Source organism: Gorilla gorilla, chromosome 10 (assembly GCF_029281585.2).
Source record: "Gorilla gorilla gorilla isolate KB3781 chromosome 10, NHGRI_mGorGor1-v2.1_pri, whole genome shotgun sequence".
Classification (NCBI taxonomy): domain Eukaryota; kingdom Metazoa; phylum Chordata; class Mammalia; order Primates; family Hominidae; genus Gorilla; species Gorilla gorilla.
Window position 1 is genome coordinate 74,670,725 of NC_073234.2, and position 13,139 is coordinate 74,683,863.

A 13,139-nucleotide genomic window follows, 5' to 3' on the forward strand; every position below is an offset into this window, starting at 1 on the left:
GGAGCTGCATTCCCTGAGTTTTGACAAATGATATTTTTATTATTTTTCAATATTAGATACTAAAAATTTTTCCATTGTGAGTTCTTTCTCTTAGAATTACTTGGAAGTGAGTTTTTAAATTTCCACATGCGGCCGGGCACGGTGGCTCACACCTGTAATCCCAGCACTTTGGGAGGCTGAGGTGGGTGGATCACAAGGTCAGGAGATCAAGACCATCCTGGCTAACACGGTGAAACCCCATCTCTACTAAAAATACAAAAAATTAGCTGGGTGTGGTGGTGGGTGCCTGTAGTCCCAGCTACTCGGGAGGCTGAGGCAGGAGAATGGCGTGAACCCGGGAGGCGGAGCTTGCAGTGAGCCGAGATTGCGCCACTGCACTCCAGCTTGGGCAACAGAGTGAGACTCTGTCTCAAATAAAATAAAATAAAATAAAATAAAAATAAATAAATAAATAAATAAATTTCTCATGCATAGGCAAAATTTACCTTTTTTGTTAATTGAATTCTTAATTAACTTGTGACAAGATAATTTAGTTATTATGATATCATTTCTCCAAAATTCATTGAGGTTTGCTTTTTGACCTATTGTACATCCAGGTTTTGTAATTGTCCATTGTGGCTTGAGAAGAATGTGAATGGGTGTAGGATTCTTAATAGGTGACTGGCAAATCAAGCTTATTAATTGTGTTTAAATACTGTATTTAATAATATTTTTATTTTCTTGACATATCAATAAGTGAGAGAGATTTGTTGACATTTTCCACTACAATGGTACGTTTATCAATTTCCCCTTGCATTTCTATTAATTTTTACTCCATGTGTTTTGAGACTATGTCATTAGATGCCTATAAATTTGAAATTATTATATTTTTACTGCAGAACAAAAGAGTTTATTAACTGTGAATTATTTCCCCTCACTTCTGATTATTTTATCCCATGTCTTCTGGCTTCCATTGCTACTGTTGAGAAGTTTGCTCTGTTAAATAGTGGTACTTTAACTTTGAAACTCCAATTAAGTTCATGTTAAACTTTATTAGTGCATATATTACTATATAGTACATATCTGTTCATTTCCTTTTTACATTTTGTCTACCTATGACTTTGTATGGCATATGGATAATTTTTTTAGACTCATCTGAGTCTCTCTTCAAGTCTGTCTTCTTTGCAGTTTTCTCTACCAATTTACTTTTAAACTTCAGCCACTGTATTTTTTTATACCTGAAATTTCATTTTTTCATACCTGAAATTTCATTTTTTTCAAACCTGAAATTTGAGTTTTTTCAAATATATTTGGTCATTTTTTATCATGCTTTGTTGTTTTCTAATTTTTGTGATTCCCTATGGCTGTTTTATGGTCTGTATGTGGTAACTTGGAGATCCGATGTACTTGAGATTTTCTTGTTATTCTCACTCATGTTGTGTTTCATTATATTTTTGATCATCTTTGATTATGCACTCATATCTTTTTTCAAATTGACTTCATTTTTAGAGCAGTTTTAGGTTTAGAGAAAAATTACACAGAAAGCACAGAGTTCCCATATAGTCCCTCTTCTCCTCTCTCTTTTTCTCCGATTGTTAACATCTAGAATAAGTGTGGTACATTCATTATAATTGATAAGCCAATATTGACACAGTATTTTTAAACTAAAATCCATAATTTATTAAGGTTCATTCTTTGTGTTGTTTAATTATGGGTTTTGACAAATGCATAATGTCATGTATCCACCATTGCAGTGTCAAACAGAATAGCTTCATTGCCCTAAAAATTCTCTGTGCTTCACCTATTTGTCTCTCCTTCTGAACCCCTGAGTCCCTGGCAACCACTGATTTTTTTTCTCTGTAGTTTTGCCTTTTCCAGAATTTCATATAATTGGAATTATATAATATGTAGCTTTTCCAGACTGGTTTCTTTTACTTAGCAGTATATGTTTAAGTTCTTCCATGTCCTTTTGCAGTTTAATGCCTCATTTTTTGTTATTGCTGAATAATAGTCCCTTGTATTGTTTATCCATTCACCTATTGAAGGACATCTTGGTTGCTTCTAAATTTTGGCAATTATGAATAAAGCTGCTATAAACATTTGGGTGCAGGTTTTGAGCTCGTATCTTTTGACCTTAGTCCTGGGGTTGACATAGGGTATGTTTTCCTGCTTAGAGTATTTGTGATTGCCTTTGCCTGTTGGCAGGGGGCGCTGCTAGCCTGAGACCACATTACTCCCATCCTATATACCTATTTTAAGGCAGGAGTTTTGGGTTTAGCTCCCCAAACTAGACACTTGCTCAGAGTTTCCTTAGTCTTTGGGTTGCAGATCTAGTATTGTCATTTGCCTTCAGGGAAACTTATCTTGTGCCCTTGTTGCTTGGAGCTCTCTGGTCAGGTTTCAGGTTACATTTTTCCCTTAGAAGATGGAGGGTGGGGTCTCTGGGAGTTGTCCTTTGTTTTCTAGGGGCCCAGAAATGTACTTAAAATAGGTTTATATCTAAGATCTAGTTGTTTTGTAATAGGAGGGTTCTTTGCAGTTTTAAGTTGGACATTCTTGCCAAAGTCTTTGGGTTGTATTTACTTCAGGTGTTCAGTGATTTTTTATTGTCATGAACCCACATTCTTTGGAACTTTGTATGTGGAATTTCTCTGAGGTCTGTAGTTAAGGCCTTATTGAGATTTTATTTGCTTCTGTGAAGCACTTTGGGACACTACATTCTGTAACCATATTGAACATACCTTTTGGCTTGGGTCTTTTGGGACCCGTTTAGATTGGACATTCTGGTCCCCAGTCTTGAGTGAAAGTGAGCTTGTCTTGTATATGGGAGCCTCAAGAGAATTTTTTCTCCTCTTTTGCTTTTGATGAGCTCCAAGGCCAAGATAGGTGCCCTTTTGCTGTTCTGTGGGCCATGTCTTTCCCTGGTTTATCATTGTGGGTATCACTCTTAGGTATTCCTGACTCTATGCCAGGGTCTCTGATCAGACCTTCCATCTTGCATGGGATCTGGATTTTGTTTCCTTTTTGCCGTGTGTGTGTGTGTGTGTCTGTGTATGATATAGCAAAACTCAGAATCCAGCTTATTAGGTATGGACTGATGCCGTCAGAGCCAACAATGAGTCTAGTGCTTGATTATTGCTCTGAAATTTTTATGTATTTTCAGGGTTTCTGGCCTTGCTACTATAAAGAGATGTTTTAAATATTTTATCAATCACTTTTGGATGTTATACAGGAGGGATTTCTCTGCACTTTATCATTTTCTGTTTGACCATTCTTAACAAGAGACAACTCTTCTTTGTTTTGAGCCTGTGTATTTGTCTCAATAATATCTGTTCAAACCTATGCTGGGTTTGGGGCAACATGAATGGTCACACTTAATGAACTGTCATGTTTCTCCAGAGTAAAATCTTTCTTTCAAATGCTGTGTAAAGTGTACATTTCAGTCCCGTTGCTTTCATGCTAACTTGCCTTTGTGCACACTTGAATTTCTCCTTTCCGTTCTTAAAGTTTGATATCTGGACTCAAATCTCATATTCCACTTGCCTTCAACGAACGAACACACTTCATGAACACCCAAAAAATAGGGTGACAAAGTAGTTGATTAAATACTGAACTATGTAGTACAGAAAAAGGAGAGGCTAGTGTGGGCCTGATGACTGAAAGAAGGCCTCACTCCAGATTCTGCGCATAGGCCTATTCTGAAGGACTGGGAGGAGTTAGCATGTATTCAAGAATAATAAGAGAAGTAAAGTTCAAGAATAAGCGATTTGTATTTGCAATGACTGGAAACTGGGAGCCTGTGAAGATTCTTGGGTAGAGAGGTGAGCATACTATTTTGGAAAATTTCGTCTGACAGAATCCGGAATGCTTCAGAAGAGCAAGAGGCTGGGGTGGGACACCCATTAAGAGGCTGTTGTACGAATTCAGGTGTGAGCTTCTGAAAGCATGGACTAGTGAGGTAGCAGTAGAAATGTATGCAAATAGGTGGATTGGGAAGCTGGGAGAATGGTACCTATATAATGGATTAATATAAGGGGAACAAAAATGAGAAACTGTGAAGTTACTAATTTATATACAGCCAAATAATCTGTATTATGCAATAACCCAGCAGCCAAAGATAGTGGCAATGTATTGTAAACAGGATGAAATATATCACAGTATCAATGGAAACAGCCAGTAGCAGGCAGCACACACACTAGCAGGCCAATACGAACAATACTCCTTTGTTGTTTAGTAAATCTTACAAAGGCTGTAAACACAGCACCATCAGCATTGTTCTAAAACAGCTCATAATGGTCTAACTTTGTGCCTGCTTAGATATCAGAAGACCAGATAACTTTAATGTGATTCTTCATTTTGAGAATAAAAAATATCTCCAATAACATAAAAGTGTGAGGGGAAAAAAAGTTTTTTCCCTCAGTGGTAAATTTGTTATACTCTGTTGACAATAAATGTGAATTGATGGTCTGTCTACTAACACTAACAAATCTCAGTTTATAATCCAAAATTATACCATTACCGTACTTGATCTCTTATAAATAAGGAGAAGGGGATGGATTTGGTTGTCTATTAAGCCCATTGCGTCCCTCGAGCCTAGCAGCTTTATTATCTATTGTATATTATAGTGTTTCCCTTTATTAAACTTATCGTCCCCAGCATTAAAAGACTGTACCATCATTTCTGAAAGCTTAAAGGCTAAAATATAACAAGTTGACAATATCAGTAGCATTAGGAGCAATTACTAATTCATCACTTTCAAATATGCATTGACTTCTAAATATAGGAAGGAAAGATTAACTCAGGAAACCGTATCCGAGTAGGTTAAGTCAGGATTACCCTTTATGTTCATCCACCACTTTATTTAGGGTTGAGATGCAGGTCACATGGGCATTGCAGTGCTTCAGAGGAAAGTTCCTCATGTTCTTTATTTTGATTGTTAATTTTTCTTACAGTGATTTTGTTTCTCTATTTGTGTGTATACCTATATTTATCTCTGTATCTATCTACTCACCTATATATGGTTGCCAGCTTCTTTTTCTTTACCTTTTTTTAGAGATGGGTCTCTCTCTGTCACCCAGCTGGAGTACGGTGGCCCTTTTTAAAAATTTGACTTAGACTCTCACTGATGTAAATTCTCATGCTTAAACTGTCTATCTAGTTTTTACTTCAAGGACTATATAGTTCATTTTCAGGTTATTTAATTGGTTCTTTTTCATATCCATCTATTCTAGATTCATATCTGCCTGTTTTTACTTCATAATTATTTTTGTTCTTTTAATGGATGTGTGACGTAAGGAACAGAATTAACTAAAAAATGTCCCTAGGGGCTCACTCTGGGTTGTCTGGACAACGAGGTGGCTGGGACTGTTTTTGCAGATGAGGAGTCCCTTTCTTCCAAGGGGCTGTATACTGATTTTGGCTTCTCATAGGACCCGTGGCTTCTTCCCCTCAGCAGAGACAGTCCAATTTCTATGGGCCATGGGCTAGTGTTTGAAAGATTCCTGTAAACAACAGGCACTGCCTGGTGCCGGAACAGTTTGTGTGTCCCTTTATTGAGACAGTTACGCTCCAGCTTGCACCATAGGTAGTTACTGTGGTGTTGCGGGAAGTGGTTGCTTGGAAATCTAGACACATACTATCCAGCGGGGCACCCAGCACTCCTGTGCAGGGAGATGGGAGGAGGGGGGACCTGTGCCTTCTCTTCTCTTGCTGTTGCTTGGCTTGTAGCCTGTCCTTTCCCTGAAAAGGCTATCCTTCATTATCCATGCTGAGCGATGCTGTGACATAATCCTGAACACTATTGCATGACACATGGCAACCACAGAGGTACCCACTGGGCATGAGGGATGCTATTCCTCACTATCTCTATGATTATTTCAAACATACCTACTTACAAAGCCTGTCAGAAAAGCTCTTGATTGATTATATGTCACTGGACATGATATAATATTATTATTGAGTTTTTTGGTTGGCATTTTTAGTATTAATGTTCCTCATAGGAGTTTGAATTATAGTTTGCAGATTTATCTTTATTATTTATTAATTATATTACTTTATTAATTATGAATTAATTCCTTCCTTCCCTCCCTTCCTTCTCTTTCCTTTTCTTTGCTGATTTTCCTCTAGTTCTCCCTAGGTACACCTTCCCTATCTGATAGTTTTTCTATTACCTCCACATCTCATTACTTTTTGAAAGCAAAAACTGTATTCCATTCTTTGCCTGCTGCTTCTGATCTTTTTTCCTTTGATGAAGCAAGCAAAGTTGCAAATCCCTGTAGAAGGATATATATTAAGAAGGTTCTCCTTTTCCAAGTGTTGGTATGAGATTCTGTGCAGTGGGAAAATAGTTCTACATAAACTTGTTTCTTCAGCCAAACTTGTGATCGATTAGCTGACTTTTGACAGAATTTGGTAGAATGTCTAACCCTGATGGCCTGGGACAGAAGCAGTCCATGTGTTCTAGACAGAATCTTGCAGCTTGACCTGACCAATCAGGGACACGGTGGTAATTTCATGCAGAGCTTTTATTCATTAGTTTTGGACAGTGCTTTTCTGAATTTTCCTTTTATGGAATCTGTTTTCTTGTCTCCAGTTTCTATTTTTGCCTCAGACCTCATTGTATATTTATTTGTTTATATCATTATACATATTCCCATACTTATGTCTGAGCTCATTCCACTGAAGGTGATTGTGACAGATGAGTTTCAATAAATAAGCCCCTTCACATGACATACATGTGAAAAATAACTTTTGGTTTATAATAAAATGCTTGTTTTACACATTCTTATCCTATTTGGTTATAATATAAATTCTTCAATGTAACAATTATACTTCCAGAATGTGTTATTTGAATTACTTGGTTATTATATCTTTTTTTATGAGAATTTGTTCCCTTCTCATTTTCTAACCACATTTAAATTGATACTGTTTGAGTATAAACTTAGTATTTCCCTTCATGCTATAAATAAGTTACTATCTTTTTTTTTTAAACTTTTCCACTTGTTCTTTTTGTTGTAGACAGGGTCTTGCTCTGTCATTCAGGCTGGAGTGCAGTGGTGCAATCACAGCTCACTGCAGACTCCACTTCCTAGGCTCCAGCGATCCTCCCTTAGCTTCCTGAGTAGCTGGGACCATATGTGTGCACCACCACGCCTGGCTGATTTTTGTATTTTTTGTAGGCATGGGGTTTCACCATATGGCCCAGGCTCGTCTTGAACTCTTGAGCTCAAGCAACCCACCTACTTTAGCCTCCCAAGGTGCTGGGATTACGGGTGTGAGCCCCTGCGCCTGTCCTCCACTTGTTCTTAATTCAATACAAGTTGTTAGTGAAGATTCTATGTACCCATATGGTTTCTTTTATTCAGCAAGTGGCTAATGAGGAAATAATAGTGACTGATTCATTCAAATCAGAGAATACATTTGTTTTTAGATCAGGCAACAACATTTCTGTAATGATTTCTTGGGGAACAAGTGAGTGTAAAAGGCAGTGCTGATTCGTCCCTCTGACACATTTTATACATACACCCCCCTTCTTACAACCATGTCCGTCTGGGTGAGCTATAACCCTATTGTGACTAGGGAAGCTTCCTTCATACAATGTATCAGTATCAAAGTCAGTCTCTAAGGGTTCTATTATGTTGCTGTTTTCACTTCCTGTACAGTGCTTTTCTGTTGACCAAATGCCATTCTGTTGACCAAAAGGTTCCCCATGCTTTCTACATTTTACATAATACTGTTGAGTTTTTAGCCATCCCTAGAGTTACATCAGAAAATTTCTGGGACATATTGCTGTATGGTAATAGGTTCCTGATGTGTTCTTTTTTTTTTTTTTTAATTTAAAAGTAAACTTTAGTGTCAAAAGTGCAAACTTGGGGAGCGCAGAAAGATCACACACAAGGCTGCCACTTCACACACTTGGAGGGGTTGCACAGCAGCCGGGCAGAGGGGCCCCTCACTTCACAGACTGTGGGGCGGGCCAGGCAGAGGCCCTCCTCTCTTCCCAGACAGTGGGGCGGCCAAGCAGAGGGGCTCCTCAATTCATGGACTGTGAGGCAGCCAGGCAGAGGTGCTCCTCTCTTCCCAGCGAGTGGGGCGGCCAAGCAGAGGGGCTCCTCACTTCACAGACTGTGGGGCGGCCAGGCAGAGGCGCACCTCACTTCACAGACAGTGGGGCTGCCGGGCAGAGGTGCTCCTCACTTCCCAGACGGTGGGGGGCCCGGGGAGAGGCTCTCCTCACTAGGTTCCTGATGTGTTCTTATGAAAGCAGTTACTAGTTACATTAAACATTTCCAGTTTTTCCTAATACCTGTCTAAGCAAAGATGCTGCACCCCAGTGGCACGAACTTTTTTTAACTTATTTATTATCAGAGATGCAGATTGTAAAGGAGATTTGGGTTTTGTACTAGAACATCAGGTTAAACATTATCAAATACTAACTAAAACGACATCAAATGAGTCAAAAAATGCCATTATTTTATTTATTTATTTATTTTTTTGAGACAGAGTCTCGCTCTGTCGCCCAGGCTAGAGTGCAGTGGCACAATCTCGGCTCACTGCAAGCTCCGCCTCCCGGATTCACGCCATTCTCCTTCCTCAGCCTCCCTAGTAGCCGGGACTACAGGTGCCCGCCACCACTCCTGGCTAATTTTTTTTGTATTTTTTTAGTAGAAACGCCCAGCTAATTTTTTTTGTATTTTTTTAGTAGAGACGGGGTTTCACTGTGTTAGCCAGGATGGTCTCGATCTCCTGACCTCGTGATCCGCCTGCCTCGGCCTCCCAAAGTGCTGGGATTATGGGCGTGAGCCACCGTGCCCGGCCGCCATTATTTTATTTGTCTTGGGACGGAGCAAAAGGAAAAAAGGTTTGGGGTACGGTTATGGATATGTATGTATTCTCTAGAAGGGTAGAGCTTTGCCCCTGACTTGAGGAAACATCTGGAAGGAACTTATCTGCAAGTAATGCTGGTCACAGCCTCTTCTGCCCATTGTGGATTTTGAATCAAGCCTTCAAGCAGCCTTAGGTGCTTCCCAGGGAAGCAGAAACCGACAACCATGATACCAAGATCGTGCAAAGTAGCTTTCCAGGCAAGGTCATAGAAGTTGATCTAGGGTGGTATCTTCCTAAATGACTAGTACATGATGTTATCATTAGATAACCTCCTTATCCCACAGAGGGTTATTCAGTTATCTGAAAGAGGCAATATTTATTCTGAACAGCTTCAACTACATTATAATCTATAATCTGATTGGCGAATCAAATATAAAAGACCGGTTATTAAAATTTTGTTTTGCATGTTTTGAAGGGAGGTGAGGATAGAAGAAGGAAAGCATTTGGCACCTGAAGTTGGGGGGAGGGTGGCTGGTTTATGGTGTCACTGACTGGTTTAAAGAATGGTTGCACCAGAGAAGGCTACCAGTACAGACGGTGAGCAGAAGGCCTTGCAGTCTTGCTGACTTGGCAACTTTGCTGAGGATGGACCTCCTTAAACTTCAGTGGGATAGGGATAAATAGAAGGCATGCACCAAGTTATTTTAATCATGCAGCTGCAGATGTAGGCAGCTCTACATTGTAGGATTTGGAAAATTCTATTTTTAAAAGCATGATTGCCCTTGGTTAAATTAAGGAGCTGGATTCCCATTAATCAGTGCCAGTATTTATTTATTTATTGAGATGGGTCTCACTCTGTTGCCCAGGCTGGAGTGATTAGCACAATCATAGCTCACTACAGCCTCAAACTCTTGGCTCAAATGATCCTCCTGCCTCAGCTTCCTGAGTAGCCAGGGCTATACGTGAGCCCACCGTGCCCAACTAATTATTATTTTTTTATTTTTTATAGAGACAGAGTCTTTCTATGTGGCCCACGCTAACCTCAAACTCTTGGCCTCAAGCAGTCCTCCCACCTTGGCCTCCCAAAGTATAGGGGTTATAGGCATGAGTTAGCATACCTAGACAGTGCTAAAATTTAGTTTACCCTATAGTTCATATAATATTACTTTCTTGTATAATTTTTGCTATTGATGTAAAAGTTTCCTTGCCTGATGCAAAAAAAAAAAAAAAAAAAAAAAAGGGAGGAACTATCTTTAGAACCAATATTCACTCTTTGTTTCTCTGCCTAGAACCCTGATGCCACCCAATTTCTAGACTATTCTTGGTCTCTTGTTTTTGAACCTACTGTTTTATGTTATGGTATATACTATGCAATTAAAAATACAGCTGCCGCTAAAATCACTGAACTAAGCTGTTTCCCATATTCTATTAGGGGGAATAAATTTAGGTTCTCCAGATGATAGGAAGCAGTTACAATAAAATGCAAGGACGTTTGGAGCGTCGTATTTATTTTTCATCACTATTGTCAAAAGGATCATTTGTAGATGTGCTACGAGCCTTTTACTGTTCTAAGTGTCACACTTTTTTTTTTTTTTCTAGGCCCATTAAGCTCTGGGATGCTGCATAAGTCATACTTCTACATTTTGCACTTTTCTAATATTTTGTCATTAGAATAAATTCAGGGTTTTGTAGATTAGGCCAGTGATGTAGGGCTAAAGTTTATAGAATGTAAAGCATTGTATAAGACATGAAGAATACAGCCAATTTCAGCTCTTTCAGAAGGAAAACTTTTGGAGCACCTTTATTTAGACCATTTTGGCATCAGAATTAGAAAACAAAACCTAATTGTAGTTATATAGTTGACATATTTCTCAAATTAGCCTGATGACTGCTTTGGAATCATCCAGATGTTCCATGGGTTTTTGTTCAATTTAATTAAATTGAATTATTTTCTGAAATTAAAAGGGGTTGTTGTTGAATTTTCCAATGTCGCTGCCTTTTGTTGACTGCTAGCAATTTTAAATTAAAATCATTATTTTTCACCAATTCCCACACATACAGAGTTTAGCATTGTCTATATCTTCACCTGGGCTGAACTAAAGAGTATAACTTTTTGTAATGTAGTACATTTTACCTAAGATTACTTTTCTTAAAACAAGACAGTTGCTTTTTCTTCAGATTATTGCTTGAAAAACAGGCTTAAAGATATCGACCAAAGCTTCACCTGCCTTTTTAACAGCTTTCTTTAAAGTTGACATATATCAAAAATATCTCTTTTCTAACTAAGAAGCTTTGTCAATCTTTAGAGCTGGTAATGTCTTAATCCTGGTTTGTGGTACAAGTGTGTGTGTTTGTGTGTATATGTTTTAGTATTTCTTCTCTTACAGAAAAAAAATGAAATGGCCTTTTAAAAATCCAGCCTTCACCTTTGTGATCAGAAAAAGGAAATCTAATTATATTTTTAGCTTTTGCAGTTTCTACTTCTCATCAATTATTTTTGCTATCAAATGGAAAATCTGTTTGTTTTATACTCTGATCTCTAGCCTCTTTCCATCTAAATAGTTTTCATTCATCTTAGCCACTGGGTTGTGTTTTCCCTTCTACATTGGCTTTACTTTCATATATAGTTTAACACTTTCTCATATATATATATATATATATATATTTTTTTTTTTTTTTTTTTTTTTTTTTTTTTTTGAGACTGAGCTCTGTCACCCAGGCTGCAGTGCAGTGGTGCAATCTTGGCTCACTGCCACCTCCGCCTCTCAGGTTCAAGCGATTCTCCTGCCTCAGCCTCCTGAGTAGCTGGGATTACAGGCATCCACCACCACACCCAGCTAATTTTTGTATTTTTAGTAGAGATGGGCCAGACTGGCCAGACTGGTCTCGAACTCCTGACCTTGTGATCCACCTGCCTTGGCCTCCCAAAGTGCTGGGATTACAGGTGTGAGCCACTGCGTCCGGCCTCTCCTATAATTTTTAAGATTCACTTCATGATTCATGTCTTGCAGGTAATATCCTGCATTCTTTTCTCTCTTTTATTTACCTGGAGTGGTGGTTGGACCACTTTCATTTCTGTCCAAATATTCATTATGATAGCTAGGCGATATAGCTCTGGAGTCTAACTTAGTAATGTTTTGAAGGCTTTCAGTGTTTTGATCTTTTACTTTTTGCATTTCCAATTCTAGTGAGTATGAGTGACAAGTGGTCAGCAAGGTAGAAGCTAAGAGATGAGAAAGAGTGATTAAAGGGTAGAAACTGATGTTTTACAAGAAACAGGGATGAAGCAGGGAGAAGAGGAAGAGGAGATGGAATTTTTGAATTCATGCATCAAAAATTTTGTTCTTGGAGACACAGTGGGGAAGATAGACAGGTTTGTGGATATCACTGGAAATTTTTGGATGGAAAAGAGAAAGTGTCCATGTAGAGGCATTTCTGTCTATACAGTAAAATGGGAGGAGGAAGTCACTTGTTAAAGTGAAGTTGAGACTGGGAGCCTCAGGACAATATTTGCCAGAAAAGAAGCAAAAGAAAAATATAAAGCTGAGTGAGGAGTGTTTTGGCTCAACGTGGATTAAGTTGTTCTGCTGCTTGAAGCCTTTCATCAGCACTGTTTGATTAGCAAGGAAAGTATTTTTTTCTTTCTTGATGTTTATTAATTTTGTGATTTGTCCTGGAGCACAGTAGGAGAAACAACTTGGGACAAATAAATCATATCAATTGACCTCATGTATCTTTGTAACTTTTTCCTGAGCTTAAACTACGGTCCCCTTTAACTGCAAGCGCCTAACACCATCATTATAGTCAGGAGTTTAGGGTGTTCTGGACCCACATTGAACTTGACATGCCTCCCAAGTGCAATTTTGAATAGATTGTAAATGAGGGAGGCCATCAGACCCCACTCTGATTGCCCAATCTTTGCGATGGACCCTGTCAGTTCTTGCCGTTTTCCATATAACTAGTGTGCTTGTTCTTGCTGCAGTACCTTTGGCTAAGGTGACTTCTTCTTCACCTGGCAAGGCTTTTCCCTGCTCATTTAAACATCCTTTATGCCTAAGTAGACAGTTTTCATCCTTCTAGACCTTGCCTTAAACTTGACCTCCTTCGTAAACTTGTCTAAAGCTGCAGCTGTTCTCTTTCTCTCTCTTTCTGAATAGTGAATTCTGCCCAGTTCAAATCTTTATTGATGTATTTCTCCCTGTTTTCTTAGGTAGACTGTAATTTTCTTGTGAGAAGGACCATATCTTCTTTGTATCCCTTTTAGATCCATTCACCATAGTCTAGTACCAGGTGTGCATGACATCTTCATAAATGTTCAGAGTGGAATTGTTTGT

At 38.7% G+C, this 13,139-nt stretch overlaps 1 protein-coding gene across 2 annotated transcripts in view; it reads left to right on the plus strand.

Annotated features, from left to right (window-relative positions):
- The window catches only part of ITPR2 (inositol 1,4,5-trisphosphate receptor type 2), a 499,301-nt gene that overhangs the window by 219,123 nt on the left and 267,039 nt on the right, over nucleotides 1-13,139 (plus strand). The gene's annotated exons all lie outside the window — the stretch shown is intronic.